Raw genomic sequence first — 24,281 nt, 5'->3', positions numbered from 1 at the left:
AGCATATGAAAGTGAAGTGTTCCTAAAGTAATAATCCTGTTTGTACATTGCTCCGAGCTGGTGAAGCAGTGCTTTTGTTATCCAATGGACAGCAATGAAAGCATGCAGTCTGGCTCAGCATATTGGGGTTTTTCTGCACATGGAATGTGCCCAGAATTATTTTGGTTTTCTTAGTTCCATGTCAGCAGCTTTCTTTATAGAGCAAACTTGACAATTCACTGTGTTTAAGGAATTTTACTTCAGGAAGTCTGCTATGTTTGGTGTCTGCATAATTCACCCACAGATAAAATTCAGTATTATTACCTTTGTGTTAACATACACTTTGTATATTGCAACAATCAACATGTAACATGAAGTTGTATTTTATATGATCAGCCAGGTTGATCACAGCCAGGCTGGAAAGATTTTTAGTAGGAACCTTCCCTCACCTCTCAAGTTGTTTTTCTTGTTGAGGAATTTTAAAATCTGCAGTCTGAAGCAAGAAGAGGACAGAAAAAAAGTTATTTCCCTCAACTAGAAAGGGCGTCATGCTTAAAACATTGATTCCTGACATGTTCAGTTCCCAAGATGCCCATCTTGAAGAACTGAAGCACTGCACAGAATGATACACTGTAAGAGTGGCATTACTTAGCCCAAGTTAAACAGAGAAGTAACCCTATTTCTTCCCTTAAGCACCAAACAAGGGAAAACCATCACTTAATCTTTGGCATTTGCTATTTACCTTGTAAATCATGGCTCAGCAGGGACACTTGCTACTTCTCCCCTGTAAATATAACTTAGTTGGAACAGAATGGGCTCATGGTTATCTTCTCTCTATAAAACTGGAATAAAAGAACTAAAAAATATTGAATTTTTTTGAAAGATATAAAAATCCTGAAGGAAATTGACTACATAAAATGCAATTTAAAAAACACAATAATTTCAAGCATCTTCCCTTTGAAGTAATTAATAAAGGTTTTGCCTTTACATTTCTCATGGAGTAGATTTCAGAACTAAAACAAGCTTTTGCAAACTAATTCAATTGCTCTACCTCTTGTATGAAAGAAATATTCTGTATACTCCTGCCCCTATCTAAGCACTGTGTAGCTGTTTCTTAGCCATTTTATATGCACCTGTACTCACCAGACCAACATGTATCTTACACTTGACAATTACTGCCTTTCCGAATCCATAATCCCGTGCTGTTGCTAAGGGAAGCCAAAGGTCTGTTTTCCCAATGAGCAGCTTTTGCACATTTTAACAGGTTCCAGTACACTTTTTCTCCCACTAGGAATAAAAAAAAAAAAAAAAGCATTCAACAAGTGTTGGAAGAGAGCTATGCAGGACACAGCAGGAACAGTTACATTCATGCATATTTTCAAATAGCTCAGTTAAAATGTATTAAACAGAGTTTAAAATGTTCCCAGTTGTTTCTGTGAAGGTGTAATATTTGTTGTTTCAAAACCTGGGTTCAACTTTTTTTTGCTGTTGTTTTTTTAATCAGGCACCAGATTTTCAACAGAAGTGTGTATGCCAAAACATTACAGCCAAAACCCCAAAAGACTTCAACTTAGGAACGCTGCCACAACACATCAACATCATTGCATTGATCATTTTCATATTCTCCTAGTGGAAGAAACTAGTACTTTTTAAAGGATGCAGCTGAGAAGGCAACCTGACTCAGAGATGAAGCTGTTGAGCTGCAGTGATTGAGAAATAGGAAAAAGAAAGCAAAATGCACTATTTTTCAGAAATATCTTTGAGCAGTTCATTTTTATTTGGCAAACTATTCAAAATTAATCAGGAAGAGCTTATTCTAGGTCTATATTAAGATAAAGATTTTTAGTTGTGGTTAATTGTGTTTTAGTTGTGTTGTTTAGTTGTGTTAGAGCATGTTTGTTATTATTCTTTAAAAAACTGCAATTAGTGCTGAAGATAAAATATATCTTAACAATTACTAACATGTTGAATAAAAAACTGTCTAGGAGCCATAAATTAAGTAGTTAAGCTTTCAGGCAGCTGCAGTTCATGTTACTCTAAATAAATTTTTAGATCAAACTGGAAATCATCTCCTGGACATGTTTCTTACCCATGCCATGAAGAGAGGTCTGGATTGGCAATGCTGGCAGATTTCAGTACAGAGGCAGCACCACTGACACTTTCAAATGAGGTCTCCCTGAGCTACATTCCGAGCCCAGCAAGGAGGAGCAGTCAAGGCAGGGTCTGGCAACCCAGCTATAAAAAGTACTACTGGCTGGGACCAAACCATATCTAAACTGCATTGGCAGTTTTATTACAACTAATAAAACTTTTATTAGCTTTATTTCCCTAATTTATTTCCCATGATTTAAACCACTGGTCTGTGTTAGGACCCTGAAAGGGATCACTGCAGTTCATCTGAAGAGAGCCTTTCCACTTGCAATACCATGGCAGTGCTCAAATACCCAAGACAGCATTCTAAAAACTCAACACAAAGAAGCTAAATGTCTTTAAGTCTCTCTTTTTAAATTTAACATTAGATAAAATTTCTTTTGAAAAATTTTGACCTTAGAGCAGAAACAATTGAAGACATTCTAGGTAAACGTTCCAGCAAATATTACAAAGCCAGATTTTACACAAAAATATTTGTCACTATTTCTCCCTTTGGTACAGTTTGATGCACCTCTTTGTTCCCCGACATGGCAAGAAGGTGTAGTTACCAACATGGATGAAACAGTTACATCAGAAGATACAAACCCCAGATCTTATTACAGCATTTAGCATTAACTCAATTAAGCAGTCATTAGGGAACAACGCCCTTAACAAAATTAGCTCATTTTCACAAACCCCAGCACAGAAAGCAGATTGCAACTTTTCTTAAGTTCTGCAATAAAATAAGCTGACTTCAGATATAGGATAATTTTCTTCTGGATCTGGCCGTTAGGGGCTGTACCTATCATTTATATCACTAGATGCTTGTTATTATAAGAAATGCTTTAATATTAAGAGATATAAGGAAATTTAATTATTATTATTATTGTTATCTTATTGGCTTACTTTTGAAGACTTTTCAAGAAGTTTCACTAACTGCCTAAAGCAATAAATAAGGTAATTTTGTTACCATCTCTAAGTTGGTTTGGGTTTTTTTTAAGATATCTTTCTTGAGATAGGATTTCACAGGAGTCTTGAGGAGCAAGTAAGATTTGAGATTTTTCTAACTACTCTATGAAGTATTTTAAGCATTTTTCTCCCCATTTAAATTTATACCCCCTTTCCATTTAATTTCTAAATGGAAAGTGGCTACAAAAACATTAAAAAAATCATGAAAATGAAGTAATTGTCTTTGCAATTACTTGAGAACACCCCAAGTCAGAAAAGTACATTAAATACTGTAATGTAATTAATTTGCCTATAATTTAATGTAATCAAATTAATGTAATTAAAAATGCTAGCACTTAAGAGTGACAAATCACAAATTTACTTATAAGTGCAATAATTACTCTCACTTATAAAACAAGCAGCAGTTCATTTGAGGGTGCCTGCACTTGTAAAGTCAAGACACTGAAAGCAGAAATTCAGCCTTGGATTCACACATGAGTATAACACTTGAGGACTCAATTTCCCTCAGCTCTCTAGTGTCTCCAAGTAGATTATCATTCAGCAAAAATGCTGAACTACTTTATGGTCACACATTTTGCCAAGAGAAATCTCAGCAAAAGAACCGTACATTTTATTTGGAAAGGGTAAGAACCAAGGTCATCTTGATCACAGATGGGAGAAGTTAAGAACTGCAAGTACTTGACTAGCACATCGACTACCAATGTGCATCTTTTTAAAGTACAAGCAAATCACGATGAGCCCATATAACCTTTGGATCTGAAGAACCTTCTTAACTTAGATTAAAACCTCACTTTGAAATAATGGGAAAACAATCTCTTCTAATGTATCCATCCTCTGTTACTGCAAAAGTACATCCATGGACTTTAGCAGGCAACTGATTTTGCACTTATGCTTGGTTTTTAACCGTGACAAATGAGAACAATTTTCCCACTGGGGTAAAAGCTATGGAATTTGTAAGTCCTTTTGTTAGACTTGCATAACTGGATGACAAAGCAGTGCCTGGGTGCATACTTAGTTTTCTGGATCATCCAGAAACTCCCCAGTAGTCACCTACATGGGTCGGAATAGACCAGCTGGAGACAAGAGTGAACTCTCAGCTGCCCCCAGGATAAATAACTGCTACAGGGGAGTCTGCAGAAGGGACTTCTGATATGGACTGATTATTGTACCCTATGCAAAAAACCCAACAAATTAGGGATTTCTTTAAACAAACACTGCCCATGAGTGTCTAAAATGACCCAGAAGGCAAATTGAATCATTTCCATCTTTGTGTGTCTGCAGCAAAGGAAAAGAGCATAAAACCTTCTCATTGAGGTGGCACTAAAAGCTTTCAGTGTCCTCCAAAATAGCTTGCTAGTTCCTTCAATATCATTGTTCTCCAGGAAACACAGCATGTCTCTGAACAAGGGCTATGAAGGGTTTTGCATGTTTAAAAGTATTTATTTATTGACAATGTGTTTCCTAAGTAACAATGTCCAAAAATGTACTTTGATTAATTCTTCTGCCTATACAAGACTAGAACATACTATATAAACATCTATTTGAGATGATACCATTTGATATAATACTGAACTAAAGAGAAAAAAAAGTATTTCTAGAGACATTTCTGGAGGAAAAAAAAAACCAACAAAGTAAAACAAAATAAAAATAGCCACATTTTCCCCCTCTTCATTTTACAGATAGATGTGAAATACTTTTAACCTTCATCAAACTGCATCTAAAAAAGATTGAGTGTAAACAAAGGTTAACTAAAAAAATTCACAAAAGGGAACACAAGCATTAGCACACTAGAAGCAACAAAGAGAACCAGGGACTGAATAAACTGAAAAATTAGTACTCATTAGACTCTTTTTTATTTCTACTCTATTTAAAAACAACATAAAGGAGATTTAATATATAACTTATAAAGCAAAATGACATAATCTAGGTTTCAGGGATATGACTAGACTGATTTTTAAAAATCCATCAATCTGCTAAAAGTGAAAAATACACTTAATTAGCACTTAAAAATCCTCTGTTTGTATAGATCTTTATAGTCCTTCATGAAACAAAAATGCTATTTTTATATAATGGTAAGAGAGCACATTTTTGGAAATTAATTTTCAAAATTTACAATATGATACTACTATAAGAGTAAATTTAGTGTGCTGAATATTTGGAGTGAAAAACAATACTTTGGTTTCAGATTGTTAGTGAGCCTCTTGCTCCAGTAGTTCTTATTTGCAATTCCCACATGAATCAAAACAATCATATTTCCAAAAGTCTATTTGGAACACACTTCCTGAAACTTGACTCATTGTCCTATGCATCTTCTACTCTGTAGATGCTAAGAGAGGTGGCAGAGGAATTCTCCTGTTTTTACAGCCACCTGTGAAAGTCTCCCTTCTCACGCTAACCAGCTGGGAAAACGGTTTGAGGTTTTGTAAACTATCTCACAGGTGCTGGCTGTTTGTGTCTTTGTTTTCCACACTGGGAAAAATATTTTGGAAATGGGTGTTATGCTGTTCAGCCAATCCCTCTGAGAGGTGGATGGTCAAGCACCCCATGGTGTCATGCCACCCTTGCAAACAAAGCTATATAAGCTGAATTATACAATTAAATGGAGCCATTGCTGGCCTTTGAACCCGATCCTGAATCCGTGTCGTTCTTCACACCGTCCTGCACACAACAGCGACACTATTCCTTTGATAAAACTCTGGAAAACACTTTTAAAAATTGCTAATTTCTGTTTAATGCCACCTTACGAACTGTCACACTGAATTTAAATTTTCTGGGCATGCTGCTGCAGCTGTAGCATACCAAATGCCAGTGCTACCAGCACTGCAAGATTAAGTTCCTGAAGGATTATTTCAGCCAGAAGCACCACACCTTTCTGTATCCACCACATTTGCCAGAACAATTTTCTTATCTTTCTCAGTCCAAACTGGACTTCAGACTGAACACCAACATACCTTTTCAAAACCGACATTGTCAGTTCTAACTGTTCCACAACATCAGGCTCAGGTTATTATTTCTAAGAAACATTCATCTTCCTCCATAATGGTGATTTTATCAAACTATCTGAATGCTTTACATCTGATGCATGCACCCTCTATAGTAAAAATGCATTCTTTTTTGTCCCCTGATTGGAGGAAGGGACAAAGAAGTTAAGCATTAGATGTAATAAAATGTCTACAAAACAAAGAATTAAATAAAGATATGTAAAAAAAATCTGGAGCCCTGAACATGGTACTGAGGTTCTCAGCAGAGAGCAATGTAAGAACATGGCAGAATTCACTTTTGATTGCCCTGCAGATGCTGAGCTGCCTAAACACTATTTTCCTCAGCAAATAAAGACAGAGTGATACCAAGTGTCCTACCCCTGAAGAGGAAGCATCTCTTAGCTCATATCCACAATTCCTCTAAAACAAGATGCCTACTCACTTCTATTCTTTTAAAAAACTGAAGGAAGTTCAGTCTGCCTTTTGCTTGACTTTTTCCAGGTGACAGCTCTAAATCTAACAGAACACCCATGCAGGAAATAGGAGCATGAGAACTCATTTCCTCTGTTTTTCTAAGAAAATACAATAGTAAATATCTTTCTGTCATCTAGCATAGCTTGGGTGAGGGAGATTCAGATTTTTCTGCTGAACTGAAAAAGCAGATGACAAGTAAATGTGAAATTGTTTCCATATCCTGAAATGCATTTGTTGTCATACACAGGATTGGTTTGTTCTTGTAGTTTTGCCTGGGTGATTACAGAAAAGTAGGAGAAGGACAAAATACATTAATGCCTTCTTCCACAGAGACTCTGCCACAGCAAGCATGAAAAAATACCTACTGAGAGTCTCCTGCTTTAGCCACAAAACATATTAAATCTTCTCTGAAGCTGAGTGGTCCTAAAGGAATGCATCCAAACAGAGTATGTTATACTTAGTCCTTTAACACTGGATCCGAGGTTAAGAGTGGTTGAAGGGAGTACTCCGGTTCTCAGGCTGCCAGACAGGACAGCTCCTTTTTAATTTTTAACTTGCTAATGCCAGTAGTTCTCTCACATCCAGCATAAATATGACTGGTGTGGCCTTGTCCATATGACTTGTGTCATTGCCAGCAGAAGGCCATAGGTTTGCATTGTCCTGGAGAGCAGAGCCCCAGGAGCTCTCTGGGCTTTGCATTGGGCAGAGCTGACTGGGACTTGTCCCATCTCTGGTGGTCCTGTGCCCGTGGTCTCCCTGGCTGTAGCCATGACTGAAGGAGATCTCCACCCTTCCTGAGGTACATTATACATTTTTAACAGAATAATCCTTTTGAAGATGTACATTCTTGTATTGGGAAACCAGTGAAAGCAAGTTAAAAAATTTTTGGTTTGATTTTCCCATGTCTCCTGGGAAAAGAAAGGAGGAAAAGAGGTGAATTTCAGTTTAAATGTCAGATCTGTGTTCAGATTCTATTTTCTGTTCAAGAACACAAATTACAAGAAGTGGGGGGAAGATCTACAAAATGTCTTTGCATCAACTTGGTTTCCATTGAAAATTTACCGGAGAGGAAAACTTAAATTACCTTTTGCCATGAAACTATTGTTGAAATGTGCCATCCCTCTTCCTAACAACTAGAGCAACTTCAAACTTCCAAGTAGGTCTTTTAAAAGTTTCTCCAATAAAACTCTACAGTGGCTTGAAAGACATGCTGTTCAAAATCACAAAAGACTGGTCAGAACTGGTGATGTCCAGACTTTGGGGCAAGAGTTCACCCCTTCAATGCAAGAAATGCCATGCAGACCTGCTGTCTTCTCATCACTGCATCAGGTGCTAAGATATATCTGACACGGCAGTTTCTGGGTCTCTAGATGGTTGTTAGATTACCATAATGAAAGTAAGAATCATGGTATGTCTTGTATCCTAATGATAGGTTAAAGTGATACAAAAGCCTTCTTTTTCATAAGATGTGACAGTCATTTATCACATATTCTGAACACAATAGCATTGCTGTCATTGTGATAACAAGGTGCCTTATTACCACTGAGTGTTGAAAAACGCTGGTAACACTGTAAAAAACCTTTAAACAAGGAATTTTCATGCAAGTAATACTGTCTTACTATGATTTTGAAAGCTTCACTGTTACGACTCTGCAAAGACAGTTAATTGTGAGATGCTCTTAACCATAAAATATGCCAACTGAATTTTAAAAATGTGACATAATTACTCTCTATTTCTGCTGCCTTTTCTGACACTCAGATGATTTGTCAGATTTTAATCTGAGAGCACAAGCTGCCTTTGGAGAGGTAGGACAGAGGAGATAATTTTCTATATTTTAATCCAGAGCAGCCTGGCTGGCAATGGCCCACGCAGCCTCCAGGCCCTTCCTGAAAGAGTTGCCCTTGCAGCTGGGGGGAAGAAGTGTTGCAGCTGTCTCTTCATGCATGAGAGCTGCTTATGTAGCTGGCAACGATGAACTGTGCTGCTAAATCAAGTATTTAGGATATGGAATTAAGTTGTCCCTCTAATGACTTATGTGCGATGTTATCTCTAATTTAATACATCTTAAATTCCTTGTGAACTTAAAATACAGTGTACTTCCAAATTACTCAAAAGACTGTTCTGTTAATTAAGAGCTACAGACCAATATAATGGGCTAACTTAGGGCTGGACAATTAGCTTTACACTATTATACAAATGGAGTTGTGTTAAATGAGCGAGAAGAGCACAGTATTTTGTGGTACATTGACACCCCAATCTATTTTCAGTGATCCTGCTGTAATATTGTGTTCAGTGAATTTACTGTAGATTTATGCTGGTATTAATTAAGATCAGAATTTGGACTTTGAGTTTCAATCTACCTTGGTTTGTGTGCGTGTCTCATTATAACTGAGCATGAACTGTTACTAAATTATTTCTATTATACAGGACTTGCAAAAATGCTTGCAGTTCAGGTACAAACTTTTACTGTTCTGCATTCCTCTGAAAGTATTAAATGATGATTGAATATTTTATTCTTGCTCACACTTGGAAAAAACTGTCCAAAAAAAGAGAAGGAACATTCAGAGAGGGGTAATTTCTCACTAGAAAGTACTTGGTTTCTTTTCCTTGAGCTCAATCCTATCCCTACTAACATAAACTGATCATCCTTGAAAGTAGAACTAATGACATCTTTTCAGTGTTTAAAAATGTTACACAAATATTTCACTCTCATCTCTTTTTTTCCCATTGAAAATAAAAACCAAATTGTGTCATGAATTTTAAGTGAATTGAAACTCAGAAAACAAAATAAGATTTAGTATTATGGACTAATTTGGCATGCTAGTTTGAACTTGTCAAATGCAAGATCAAGCTTTTAAAATCGTATTTTATTAGTGTAATTTTTATAAGCTTTCAACTACCACTAAGAAAAAGATCTTTCTGCTACAGGATAAGTTTAAATAGTTTCCAGCCATGGTATAGGATTTTTATGGAAGTAGCTCATCATCAGAGGAAGCAGAGGCAAGGCATATTTCATTTCACAACGTTGCAAGTCTCTGGCAAGTATTCTTGACCTAAAATATGGTGGCTTAGATAAAAATAAAGACAGCAAGCAACACTTCTATCCATTTGCAACCTTTAGGAAAGTAGTTGTCATGACTTCCCTGGCAGATTTTTAGTTGGTTTCATGTCTCAGAAATCAGGATCCTGGTCCTTCCCAATGCTCGAGAGTGATGGTCTGGGAGGCTGCTCCCAGGCACACAAAGGGTAGCACTGCAGCTTGGTTTCCCAAGCAAGATCCCAGGTCCCACATTTTCATTTTGCCTCAAACTGTCCACATCATAGATTAAATTACCTCACAAAAGAGAAAAAAGAAAGGAAGAACTAACACCTAAGGTTTAACTTCTCCGTCACTACTGGCCACATAGGCAAACTAGCATTAGCAGGAAAAAGTATGAGAACCAGCATTTCCAGGGTCTATCTTATCTTGATATGTTGTTACTTTGAACGGCCACACACTCCTGCCTCTTCCCACAACACTGCTTCAGCATGGAGCCCCTCGGCTGGGCCCCTCATCCTCACTGGCAGTACCCTGCCACACACTGCCAAGGGCTGGAGTTTCTTTTAAAAAGGGCAGCTAGTGAGGGAATTGTTAGTGCTGAGGAAAGGCTCAGCCTGCAATCCCTGGGATATTTTTGGTCCCTACTCTTGGTTCTCTTTAACACTTTATCAAATTATTTGGTATCAGGAAACACTGAGCTACTTAGAAAGCATTCAAAACAGTACATGATCATTGCTTGCAGTGCTGTGCTGCTGAAGGGAGCAGAGTCCAATCTGTACTTGGCACATTATTCAAGCAGTATTGCTGAAGTTGGAAGAAAAGGATTTAATTTCTTTCCTTAGATAAAGGAAAGAATGTTAACACACAATATAGATACAGTCAGAAACATCAACAAGAGTATGCATTCACATTTCCCCTTAAGCTGCGTTTAGAAAAAAGGCTGAAACAAAACTTTACAGTTAAAAACCTAGAAATTGTCTTTTCTGTCAGGATATCAAGAGAGCTAAATATATATTATTTCTAAAAGTTTGAAGCACACCAAAGTGCCTTGATTACAATGATGACTTTCCCTGTGATGTGGAAGACAAAGGCCACGCAGAGGTCACACCTGCACAGGTACAGCAGTGACTGCACATCACCTCAGCCACTGCACAGCACACACAGACTGAGGCTGATTCACAAAGAGCAATTTCGAGCAGTGCTTGTACTTTCCACACAGTGCAAAGCAGAATTCAGTCTTGGCTTAGAAGGTCTATCAAAAGTTTGCATCACTGTGAGCTGCCATGTGGCCTTTAACCCCCCTTTACCATCCAGGGACTTAGACATCCTCAGAGCATGAGCTGGATGCACATACAGTAGATGTCTGCTCAAACTAGGAGCGATTATTATAGATATCATATTAAAATGTTAATTATATATTATTAGATGTTATTGAGATATTATTATACTTATTAATCATTCCCTTGAAATCTATGGAGATATAAACATGAAATAACATAGATTACTTTAGACCATAGATTATGCTTTTGGATGCAGTTTCAAAGCCACAGATCAATAATTTTAAACCCAACCAATCAACTAACTAAAAAACAATTCTACAGGAATAATATGACTTCTAGAAACCAGGGCTCAGTTGCCATAGGTAATCATACCTATCCTAAGTGAGCAATATTAAGTGCTGAATCATGTTTAACCAGGAAATGTGAATTTATAACATAAATTTCATTTTTCTAAAAAAATAACATCCAAATTTTGAAAACAGATGAAAAAAATGAAATCAAAATCCAAACACTTTTCTTTTTCAATTGACCAATAAGAAAGACCAACCTCACATAAATTTGATGCAGTTGTCTTTAATAATAAAGAATATATGAGGTAATTTTCCTGAAACAAAGAAAAACTCAAATCAGCAAGATTTTTCCTAATACTGTGTCTCTCACAGTCAGCAATAAGGCTCAAAACAGCCCCTTCTTTTCCATCTTGTTTTGAAACATGGCACTGATGCTGTCAATTCCCCATTACTCTATCTGCCTCCCAGAACTCCCTGCTGTTTTCCCTCATAAACACATACATTTTTAATCAGCACCTAAATCACATGTTTATTTTATCAGTCTCCAGACCATGCAGTTCAGTCTCAGTTCAACCCTAACACTTTGTATTCTGGACAAGATTCATGAGAGTTTTCAGCTATCTTTTACAGAAATGGTTGGGTATCCCTGTGCAGATATAGCATATGACAGCAATCAACATATCTCCCTTCTCTGCCATTGATACCCTGGTCATTATATCCCCACATCTTCCACCCAGTGGTGCTGAGCTTTCAGACGCTTGCAGTGATACAGGCAGTTCAAGGAGTGACTTTTCCATCTGCCTTCCCTACCACAGGATGCTATTTCTTCATTCATGCCCTTCTCTCTGTACGACTCCACAACTGATGGGATATCACAAAGCCATGAACCAGCAGTCAGAGATCGAGGAAGGGACAGAAAGGAAAATCAGCAGTGGGAGATCCTCAGTTTGACACTGCTGCCAAAGGTTTCCAGCTACAGCCTGGAGCACGAGCAGCACGAGCAGCATGCTGCACACCTTGACTAAAGGAAAAAGATATTGCACTTCCCACCACAAAGATACAAAAAGCCAGCTTGATTTCGGCCCATTCTTACAGTCTAAGGTAATTTTGATGTTTTAAACAATACTAGGTAGCAAAAGGCATGCTAAGGTCAAACCCACAGAACAGCAGTTTCCTGCCCCACATCTGTGATACTCTCTCCTCATTAGCTAAGGATTCAATCAGAAACTCTTAGAGCAAAGAACCAGTTTCTTGCTGATCCTCATGAATCAGTAGAAAAGGCTACATAGCAGAAAATGGGTCTGTAAGTCCTTATGCACACCTAGCAAAGACATTTACCAAAGCCATTTACTTCACAAGTTATAATTTAATTTCCTCTTAGGGGTGAAACACTATCAAGGTGATTTCAGCTAGACTACACAGTACCTCTTCTTTTAAATCAAGTTTGTTTTCCATATTAACTGAAGTGATAAAAACCATAAAGAAAACCAAACTCTCTAACAAACTAGTAATGGACTTCAAGCTTACAAAGAGCTTAAAATAACTAGAGGTTGTTCTTCCTTCCCATCAAATAGACTTCACTAGCAGGTGAAAAGGAAAATTAAATCTATGCAAATGTGCCCAGCTTTCAAAAACAACAGCAAAAATATATTGTTCCCTCTTCTGTTTGTGTGTATGAGGGATATGTACTGACTTCATGGAATTACTCCAGCAAGCTGTGAATGATGATGCATGAAATGAAAAAATCTCAGTCCAGTGCACAGGAAGAATACAGAGAACAGCAGGCTGTCAACAATATACTTTTTAGAGGAGAATGGATATATACCACACCCTCCTTGGACCCAACTGCTGAATTCATTCAACTCATGGTATCATAAGTGTAAGGAAGGGGCACTTCCAGGTACCCATTGGACACATTCCAGTTCAGCTAGACATCAGTGAATAATTAATGAAAAATTCATCTTTTATCTAACTAATAAAAGATCTGTCTCAATTGCAGGCAGTTGTAAATAGAGTCAGTGAAGACTCATGACAGTCTGCCATTAGATTACTGGTCAGAACAAAATATCCATTCATGATCTGTATTCTCCACATCTCTATTTTACTCATCTGTTTGATTGCAAGAACAGGCAAATTCTAGATAACAGAGAGAAATTAATAAACCCTTTTTGCAATCCTCCAGCCACTGACTACAGCCTCAGTCAGGGTACAAAGCCCCACCTCATCTAAAAAATTAGCTCATCAAGAATATATACTTTCCAGCAGCCAGGCATCACACAGAAGCTTCAAATTCCAAGAAGATATGGCGTATTTGTTCCTGCAAGTCCACTCTTCAAGAAGCAAGATTACTTATTGCTAAAGTCCTGAAAAAACCAAGGTAGGCTGCTTTAAATGCATTCAATTAAAAAAAGAAATGAAGCAGAAAGCCAGCCATGCCTATGTAAGATGAGAGATTCCAAAGCAATGACACTGAAAGAGGCACACCAGCGTTTTCATTCAGAAAGGGAGGAGTTGTGTCTCTTTGCCTTTTTTGGAGTGTAATGTCTTCTGGAGATAGAGCTGACCCTGATACCTTGGGGCTTCAGCACAGCTGATCTTTGTGCAGGCTGCCTAAAGGGATAATAAAAGGTTCCCTGTATGTCCATGTTACAGGTACACAGGGAGTGCTGGGTCTGGAAATTGTGTGATTAGGGGCAGGTTTAGAGCAGCTGACAGCAGGGGTACATTTCTGCTTTGGTTTGGAAGGAAATACACAGGAATTCTCACTGACTAAACATAAACATTTCTTTTAGGAAAAAAACTATATTGTCATACTACTTGAGCATTCAGAAATTACACAGCCTTCCAGAAAAGATTCAACAATGTATGCCAAGTACAACCAGGGACACCACGAGGGTACAGAGGACACACATGTAACTAACTGCAGATCCAACTACCTTGTGTAAGAGGGCACAGAGCTAATCAGCATATCATTCAGTGTGCAAACCTCTGCCAGGGATGTGCAACAAGACACAGATAAACAGCACCGCTTGAAAAGCCAGGCAGATGATTTCCACTACAACAAATGTTTCCTATTATTTCCATGCATTACATAACGAATTTAAAAAGAAAAAGTAAATTATTATTAACTTACGTTACACATTACACAGAAAATAGCAATGAAAAAGAGTTCTAACTTCTAAAATTGTTGGTGTTTTTATTCTATATAATAAACACTTTCTGAAATTTCCACATCATTTTTGCCCTGCTTGCAAATCAGATAACGTATCACCTCTCAGGAAATTTGCCAACAAATTTCAAAGGCACAAAACTGTTTCTATAGAACTAGTCCAGTCTCAACCTTGCGTGACAATAAAATTAGCTATCAGTTACCAGTCCTGTTTAAGACAACTTAAAGGATGGAAAAGCTCACAATAATTGAAAAAATGCACAGATAAACAAACAAGCTCTAGACAGGAGTCTTTAAAAATATTACTAATGGAAAGTGTTCCCCTGATATCTTCCCATATATTACTGGTAAATAAGATATGCGTAGAACCCCGTTATACACCCCATTAAAAATGATTCTACTGCATTAAAATAACAGTCCTTTCTCTCCTGGTTGAGATTGATGAGAAAGTGTTCTGCCTGATGATCGTGGTCATTACTGTGCAACCCCTTCAGGGCTCCTGTGACATCATCCATCAGTTTGTTTTTACAGACCTGTCGAAGATGCTAGAGGAGGGCCTGAAGTTGGAATTTATCTGCTGCATTTTTTTCCCCTTGAAACACTGTGATAGAGTATCTGTCAGAAGTCAGAACTTGCTAAAAATTTTATCAAATGAGATAAAAGAATACCACCCATGAGTTTCACATTTCAAGTGAGTATCAGATTACTAAGCATGTACAAGATAAACAATGGAGAGTCAACCTCCACTTTACTGAGACTTAAAAAACATACTTAGGGCCAAAGGAACTTGAAATATGGGCTTAATTTTTTGTACACTTGATAGAACAATTTTTGTAAAAATATAGAAACGCAAGCACCAGATGAAGAGGTGTCATTCTTTTTACCACTTCTTCATCAGCCCCTCACATTTCTTGAGAGAGGAATACGGTTGATTTCTACTTTCCACTGAGAAAGTGAGAGGACAAATCCTGGATGTCTGTTTAGTATATAATCTGCACCAGAAAAGAAGATGTAATTTATGCAGTCTAACTGAAGAATTAAACACTGTTAGCAAAGACTCATTATTGCTTCACCAAGAGTAACCATAATGGTCGGTTTAGGCCCTGGCTGATACCTGTTTCTGCTCGAGGATGCAGATGAGTTCTCTGAAGACACTTTCTTCTTGGAGAAATTCTCCTTGCTTGATGATCAGGAGATAGTAGCACCTCCTGAGTTCAGTAGCACCTCAGTAAGGGCATTAGGACACCCTTCAGTCACATCTCAATGGAATATGCTTATTTAATGTTACAAAAGCATTAGAAATAGCAGACAACCATTAATTTTAAATTAACAAATTGAACAAAATAGAATATTCTACTGTGCTTTCCTATTTGGGGCTAGTTTGTATTTGCCTTTTTTCTTTGATTGGCACTAGTTAGGGCACAAGTTTGTGAAGTCCTGGGAACCTGCCACTGATTTCCAGTAGGGACACAATCTCCAAACATCTTTTGAAGCCAAAGCAGATGTAGAGCTTTAACGATGTGGCCGTAGGGCCCTGCTCTCTCCCTCTTGGCCAGGCTGTCCTGCCACTCCATTCCAAGCAGCCAGGCTTCTGACAGGAGACAGACAGCTTCCCTGGCTGTGTCACCAGAGTCCACCTCCAGGGAAGCTTCTCATCACTATCAGTGACTCTGGACAGTGTCCCAGTGCACTTCAGAAGCCTGACTGCTCAGCCTGTCAGGGAGGACTGGGGTCGTGGCCAAAGGCAAAAATCTAGAACTTTCCAGAACTTTCCTGGCCCAATTCGGCAAGCTTCAATGTCTGGCACAGATTTTCTTTTCTTTTCTACTTTTTTTTTTTTTTTTTTGGCAGGAATTTGAACTACTTAAATGTTGTACTTCTCTTCTTGCATTGCTTTTGCCCAAGTTGTTTTAGAGGAATGTTTTCTGCAAGTATTAACCAAGTTGGGGGTTTTTTGCCGTAAAATAAGAGCAACACATTTAGCTAAAAAGTGGAGAAGTGAGAGGTAATAGAGGTTGTGAGGGTCAACTGAAAGATTGTTTTGTGTCACCTTGTTTTAAAAAACTAACATTTTTTGTACTACAAAACAGGAAAAGTTTCAAATAAGCTCCAGGCAGCTTTGTCTGTTATTTCTACTGTTTCATCCTCACTGTATACCCCACAACATCTCTGACATGATCATTATAGCTGGAGGTAGGTGAGGAGCAGAGTAGAAATAGATGGGACAGCAGAAAGTGGCCCAGCTCTTGTGCCTTCCCAAAGTATCATCACCTGTTGCTGCAGGCACAGGCTGGGTTAGACTGATAATTTATCTGACCCGTGTAGCAGAGAAAAAAACTAAACAAAACAAGCTGAATGGCCAGTCCTACCTAAAATGTTATTAAAACTTCGTGAAGTTGCAGGAATTCCTTCCTTTCCTTACTAACTGAGAAGTTCTAAGTTCAAAGCCACACAATTTCTACTGAGCAAAGTTTACAGCGAAAAAGCAAACGTGGTAAATGTAAGCTAGGATTTTCCTCAAGCATGCTGTAGCCCAGAAAAAATAAACCCAAACATTTCCACCACTGTGATCTTGTCCAGTTGAATCTTTTGACCTTCCACATGCAGCAAAATAAAATAGTGTTTTCAGGGTTGTTTTTATTATTTTCACTAGTGAGTTCTTAGAGAGTTTCAGAGTACCTTAATTGCAATTTGTGAGCTGCCATTATAAGTTACTGACAGAAAGATTTTTGTTTCCTTTAACTGCATTCTCAGGATTTTGGTTAATCAGTTATTGATCCATTTAGATTTCCTATTCAACATCTGAAATGAATGAAAAGCATACTGTTTCAACTGCATTGTGCATGAAAATAATTCCAGTACACCTAAGCATTAAAGAGAAAACTGCAAAATTGTACTGCCTCAGATAATTTTCATATTTATTTCTGCAGCAATAAAGATAATTACTTGAACATTTAGAAATACCAGATGTGTCAAATTTTGAATCAATGTTTTAATCTAACGTGGCATTGACACCGCAATACAATAGTGCCACCAATTACTTTAGTAAGCAATTAAATACATGTAAAACATATGTATTTTCTAGAAATGAGAAATCAAGGCTATGGACACTTAAATTCAAAAAAATCTTACAGATCAAGATATTAGCCAAATATAAAGTGGAACAGTGTATTTATTACCTTTTATAACAATTCTCCTGTCAGAGTCTGGCATCTATAATGAGCAGTCCCAAAGTTTTCTTGCTTTTTTAAAAGAAGCACTGATGAGCTGGAATTTCAGAAATTTTTCATTAGAATATAGAATAGCTTGGGTTAGAAGAGACTTTTAAAGATTATTAATCCACACCCCCCCCCCCCCCCGCAATGATCCAAGACATCTTCAGCTAGACCAGGTTGCTCAGAGCCCCATCCAAGCTGGCTTTGAAAGTTTCCAGGGATGAGGCATCCACCATCTCCCTGGGCACCCTGTGCCAGTGTTTCATCGCCCTCATCACAAAAAAACCCTTTTAATCTAGTATAAATCTATTATTTTTTAGTTCAAAACTATTGCCCTTTGTATTACTTACCATGTCCTGCTGAAAAGTCTGTCCCCATCATTTCTATAAGGCCCCATTAAGTATTGAAAGGCTGCAGTAAGATCTCCCCGAGCCTTTGCTTTTAATTCATTGTTATTACATAGGGAATCACTAGGATAAAATCCTAATGGCAACAAAGAATTTAGAGCAGAATAACTTGAAAAGTTAACATGATTAAATTTCCAAAGATCAACCCTAGCCCTAGTCAGGTCAGAATCAAAACTACTATCATCAGATATGAATTTCATCCTTACTGTTTGACAGCTCTGCAATATAGACTAAGAGCACCCCAACGCATGCTATTTTTTGTAATGTCAAATCTACATCAGTCACTAATATGAATCTGAGAAACAGGAATCTTTTTGTTTTGTTTTGTTTAGAGATGTTTTACAAAATGTTTATGCCTAGCAGATTTTTTTTCTAGATCCCTTCAGAGCCAACAGTGTTTCCCTGACTTCTCTCAGCTTTGGATCAAGTATTTAGTGACCTACATCTCATCTAGTGCAACTAAACCAGCAAACTTATGACTACTATTACATGATTAAAATAGTTGGAGACTGTTTAGAATAACCCCCCCCCACACACACTGAGATGTCTGCAGCATCAACAGTGATGCAAAACCTATGATACAAATAAAATTTTAACACAAAAGAGAGTTCAGAATACAACTGCCGCCCCAGATGTAAAAGATGTAAAAAATGTAAACCAGGAGTGGAGTGGGGTGGTGAAAATACTCAGCAAACACTTCTCAGTATCTCCAAGGTAAAGCATGTAGGGAAGTTAAGTGACAGAACAGGTCACATAGCACACGGAGAGAGGAATTCTACAAGAAAGGGTCAAATGGAAAGATCAAGCTGTTGTTCAGTAAACACAGAGGAATCAAAAGCAAACCATACTGAATGTGACATTTCACCAGTTCCAGTGCTTGAGTTGCATCCCCACCCTGCAATATGACCTTTTAAACAAAATGTGAAGAAATCAGAAATCTGAAGTAATAAAATCTTATACAGTGTAACAATTCATCAATTCCTTTACAAGTAACTGAAAATTGTGAACCACATACTACAGATAAACTGCATGGTTTGTAATAGCAGGATGTTCAGATATGGCCATTCATGCTCCTGCTTTAACTTTTAAAGTAGATTCTGTATAGATTTCTTACGTTGTAGACAGGCTAAAAAAGGTGCCACCTGACCATATTCTCAAAGCCCTACAATTTCCCATTAAAGCCTCCTTACCTGTCTGAACTATAGAACTGCCTTGATACTATAACTGCCTTGATACAAAGGCTTATTATTGTCATCTAGAAGGCAAAATAAATAAGAAAATACGAACATAATTTCCTTTTAATATATTTACTCTTTCAGGTCTCAGCAAGCCGTACATCCACTATTGACTCTGTTATGGCAGTAGCTGGATTACACACTGCAGATTTACCATCCTCATCCATCAGGGAGCAGAACACCCTATTGTCATTCTAATAAAAGAAAGAATCACACACTTCTGTGTCAGCTTACAACTCCTCTTTGACACTAACAAGTCAACTATACTTAGCATATGCACAAGTGTAAATAATAAAAGTATTAGAGAGCGACACTTTTAAGACTGAAGGGGTTCTTTCATCTTTGACTTGCCACTCAACAAGATAATAAGATCTGAAACCATCTCTGCTGAAATTATCTACAAAAACAGTTCCTAACTCTTCTCAGGAGTTATTTTGGCATCAGAGGAGATAAATTATTGGAAAGAGGACCATAGTCTGCTGCATCCCAAATCAACAGAACTATTGAGTTGTATTATAGCTGCATACTGGGCAAAATTTCAGTACAAATTTACTTTTACCCAATTTAATCCCCTTAAAACCAGTTTAAACAAAAATCTCTAAAAAGACTGAGGAAAATACGCATGGGAGTTGCCAATTTTGAAAATACAATTTGAAAAATCTTGCACCAAATCTCAGTAGATGTTGGGGAGACTATCTTTTATAACTAGTTCACCCAATCCAATGGTAAATGCATGCCATACCAATTAAGTGGACACAGAGGGGAAATTATTAAACCCCATGAATATTCCTACACTTTGCAACCTTAGACCCACTTTTCAGTAAGAAGAGAAGACAGTGAGCATGATCTTCCCAAAGCATGAGAGAAACAAAGGCAAAAGTTTGCCTAGACACAAACATTATCACCAAATTGCCAGCCCTGGGGTGTGGTGTTTACCTGAGGAGCTCCCTAAGAAGCTGCTCAGGAGCTGCACACTGGAGCACAGGCGAGCTCAAAGCTGCACAGGCTTCCCCTTGTGCTCAGGAAACACAGCAACATTTCATAACTGACAGAAAAGTAATGGTTTAGTAGTTCTGCAGCCTGAAGTCCAGGTTTGTGCTGTATTCATAAAAGGCCTGATGAGCCTTGGCTCAAGCTCAAGTTAGGCAAATCCCAGGTGGCTGATCCGCAGAGCTTTTGTACGGGTTTCATTGCAATTCACTTTTGGGTAGTTCCAGTCTCTGCTCACTCAGCTCTGCTTTCTGCTTCTTGGAGTTGGGTGAGTGGCTTATAGCCAAGAAATTCTTCACAGTTATGACTACTTAATTCCTTTGGGCACTTGGAATTCACATGCAAAGTATGCATGGACACATGCATGTGCACTCATTCCACAGGTGGGCATGTGCATATACTGCATGTTCACAGAGAAAGCCAAAGCTCTGAGCATCCGACAGAGTCAACATTTATAGGAACTCTGGCAATGCACAGGAAAATATAATTCTTTTTCTGATGATAGTCACATGCCAAATTTTGTGTTCCTATGAGTCTTCTCAGAATTGCTTTCACAAACTGCCTACAAGAGTTTAAAATCTAGTGGCATCTCAACCATGTGACTGAAAACCTTCAACATCTGGGCTTAATTTTTATAGCGATTTCAACCAATATTGTCCTGATGCAATTTTCAGGCTGCTTTAGCCTGTACATCTGTCAGTGACAATGTGGTCAGTCTAACGAGACGGTCAATTTAAGAACACCAGCTGTGATTAAGTTGTACCCACCTCTGAAAAGTTCCTGAGCCACTAGTCACAGGATATCTTGTAAACGTCCTTGCAACAGGTGGCACCATTCACTCTCCTGATATCCTGATGTGTTAATCCTGATTTCAGACAAGCCTGAGGAGAAAAATCAATAAGTAGCACTCATGCTCAAAGTATTGTCTCCAGCACTAAGTGTGCATAATTTTATCTGAAATGAAAATGTACTGGGGTGAATAACATTGAGAACAAAGTGGAGACAAGAAAATAGCTTTTTCTTATTGGTTTTGCTTACTGTGTTTCAGCAGGACTACTAACTCTGGTGTGTCTTATCCTTGGATCTTCCCTTTCCTCTTTCCCAAAATTCAATAAAAATACATTTTCTTTTAAAAAGTGTACTTTTAGAGGAGATTCTGTCCCCCCTGGCTGCTGCCTGGGGAGCTAAAGTTAGTGAACTGAGTTATTACCTTAATACTGACACTCCACACTAAATAAACTACCTGTCAAAAAACCCCTGAAAATTAATGCAATAGGCAACCAAGAAACTTGGGAAATGCTGCAGCTGGAGGTTAAATGTGCCAATTGCAACTCCCTGGGAACCACTGGTGCAGTGTTTGGGCCCTGCTGAATTCTGGACTCAGCAGGAAAAAGGAACCAATCTAGTAAAAGTGCAAAGTATTACCCAGATTATTAGAACAATAGTAGGGGTGAAGATTATGTCAACAAGCCACTCAAAATCTGCCCCCGAATCACTCTGACAAGTTGGCTACTCCATATGGTTACCCTGAGCATTCCCTGCTCTGAGGGCACTTCTCCAGGATAAACTTGCTCTGTAGTCTCCTGGGCTCCAGAGATGAGTGGGCCCACTTTAGAAACTTGCTGAAAACACAGAGATTCTTGCACTATTACCATCCTTCTACTGTTTGGTTTTTTCCCAGGCCCCTTCAGATGTGTTCCCGCAAAATTTTTGTACCTCAATAAGTGGCAGAAAAAACATAATGTTCAACCTACACATTTCCAGTTCCTTAACTGCAGCCATGTTTGAGCATAGTTACAGAAATTAAGAAACTAATACTACTTCAGTTATTCAGATATGAGCTAGAACTGGAAGGTCAAATCATGTGACTTTTGAAGACATAGCTAAAAAAAGTGTAGGGGAAAAACAGGGAGTTTTTGTTCTTAAACTCCTAAATAAAAAGGCCAGATCCGAGCTGCTTCCTTGCTGTCAGAGACTGGCCCTTAAGTTTTTGCAAGTGTAGATACCACTTTTTTATTCATCACTACCCACCCTTGAGTCTTTTATATATATATATATATATATATATATATATGTACAAGTCTACATCAGAAAATTGGACATCTTGCATATAAAAAGCGTATCAAGAAGGAATGACATTTTTGTGTAGAAGAGTGTAACTACTGGCAATTTAATTTAGAACAGTCCCTTTGAAGTCAAGTCCAGAATGTGATTGCAGTACAGGATTTTCTAGTTAATATCTCCTCTCTTTTTCTCCTTATTTCTCCTGTAGGTGTAGTACTTGCTGACTCTTATCTAGAACCTGAATGCCCCAAGGGAGAGAGAGTTTTCTAACTTTCTACCTTTTCATTTCAGGCACATTTTTTGCATTTCTCTAAAGACTATAGATCTGCAAATATCATATCCTTTCTACCACATACTGAACTATTGAAAAGAAAATTGTCAAAAAAGAAAGATAATGTCACACAGATTCTGATTTAACAATTCGGGAACATAGTGGGGTTTTGTGTTTTGGGGTTTTTTTAGGAATACTTGACAGTTTTTCTTTGAGAAGACAAAGCAAAGGGACATCCTGGCAAACATTTCAAACTATAGTAAAGTTAGGGCAAGAATGGTTCTTCAAGAATCGAGGCAGGATTCTCATTATTCAGCAGAAAAAGAATGAATTCGTATCAAGGAGGTATAGAAATCTGAATTTAGCTCAGTTTACAGTGACTTTTATAAGAAGAAAAAACTAAGTTCCACCAGATAGAAAATTTGAAATTTCAATGCGAGGTGAAAAAATATGGCCTTACAACAAGATGGGCATGTATATTCCATTTTCATTAATAATTTTATTTTTCCAGATTTTTTGCATGGGTATTGCAAATATGAACTTTTAAAAATGGTTTACTATAATCAAAGTAGCCAACATTCCTCCTTTGTAAAGATTGCAAGTTGCTAATTTTGCTCAGATATATTTGTTTTGGTAGAAATAATAAATGAAACAAATTTAACAATTTTTTTTGTTGAGATCTTCTAGAAAAACAAAACTACAGAAAATCAGCCTAATTGCTTTTATAAAAGTTAATTACATTTTTTGTGTTTCTGGATCAGCATGACCGAAGGCCAGGTTATTCAGCAGAGAAATTCAACTTTGTCGTAAAAACTTAAAGTTTATAACTACTCTTTGTACCATCAGGCAGCTTTATGTTCTGAATAGTTTGTTTTCAGTGTACTGGTATGTGGGTGTTGATGGCATAACTTGAAAGGTCTTTCCTTTATCTCCCTTCAAGCTGTCACACTGATCCCTTCATGGCATCTGAGAAAAGTTCCTACTTTTCCTTGACCAAGACACTGTTGGACCAACCACATAGAAGAGAAGGCAAGTTTGCAAAGCTTTTCCTTCAGCCCAATACCAAATTTATACATAAACAACATTTCACCAAAAAGACAATAACCCTGACGTTTTCAACCAGCACCAACTTGTTTAAGCACATCACTAGAATGGCAGTTCAAGGTAATCCATACAGTCCACAAGAACTCATGACAAACATTTTCAGTTCCTGGTGTTTCTGGCCAAGTTAGATGTCACAGCCATTACGAAACTTAAGTCCTCCATTTTGTCTCGCAAAGGAGGAGAAAATGACTGTTTAAAATCAGCTTTCCCAAACCAAAAAGAACAGCAACCTTGCATTATTTAACCTTCATCATCACTCACTGAATAACAATTAGTACTGTTATCAGTATTAGTATTAGTACAATTATCCTGTACAATTAGTACAGGATATCAGTCTCAAAAGCCAGCATTATGTCATCACTTAAAAAATAACACTCGAACTACCTCTGAGCACAGAAGTACCAACCATGTCTAGCAACAGCTATTCTTATAACCACAGTTTCTGTCACTATGGACCATTATCATCTTTTCATGTCATTTTTGGGAATATCACCTATTAGGACCAAACTGAGATACACTAATACAGACATCAATAGGACTAAGACTGTACATCATGCCAACTTTCCATTATTGTAAAACCTAACACATATTTCTACAAATAGTGAAATGAAGAAATATAGAAACTCAAAAGAAGAGGCAGATTGAGGCAATTAAATACCAAAGAAAAACCAATTGCCATGGTT

The 24,281-nt window shown here is 37.7% G+C and overlaps 1 long non-coding RNA gene across 1 annotated transcript; it reads right to left on the bottom strand.

Moving 5' to 3' along the window:
• Positions 1-1,128: 1,128 nt before the first annotated feature.
• LOC121666019 lies at positions 1,129-21,028 on the bottom strand. The gene is made up of 3 exons (XR_006016538.1): positions 20,927-21,028; positions 17,492-17,579; positions 1,129-1,266 (listed from the first exon to the last, which is right to left on the bottom strand). It is a non-coding gene; the product is annotated as an uncharacterized LOC121666019 (long non-coding RNA).
• Positions 21,029-24,281: the final 3,253 nt, after the last annotated feature.

The sequence above is a fragment of the Corvus kubaryi genome, unplaced genomic scaffold, assembly GCF_017639235.1.
Source record: "Corvus kubaryi isolate FWS band 111438036 unplaced genomic scaffold, C.kubaryi_AGA036_p1.0 37334, whole genome shotgun sequence".
Lineage (NCBI taxonomy): Eukaryota > Metazoa > Chordata > Aves > Passeriformes > Corvidae > Corvus > Corvus kubaryi.
This window is presented reverse-complemented; position numbering and strand designations above follow the sequence as displayed.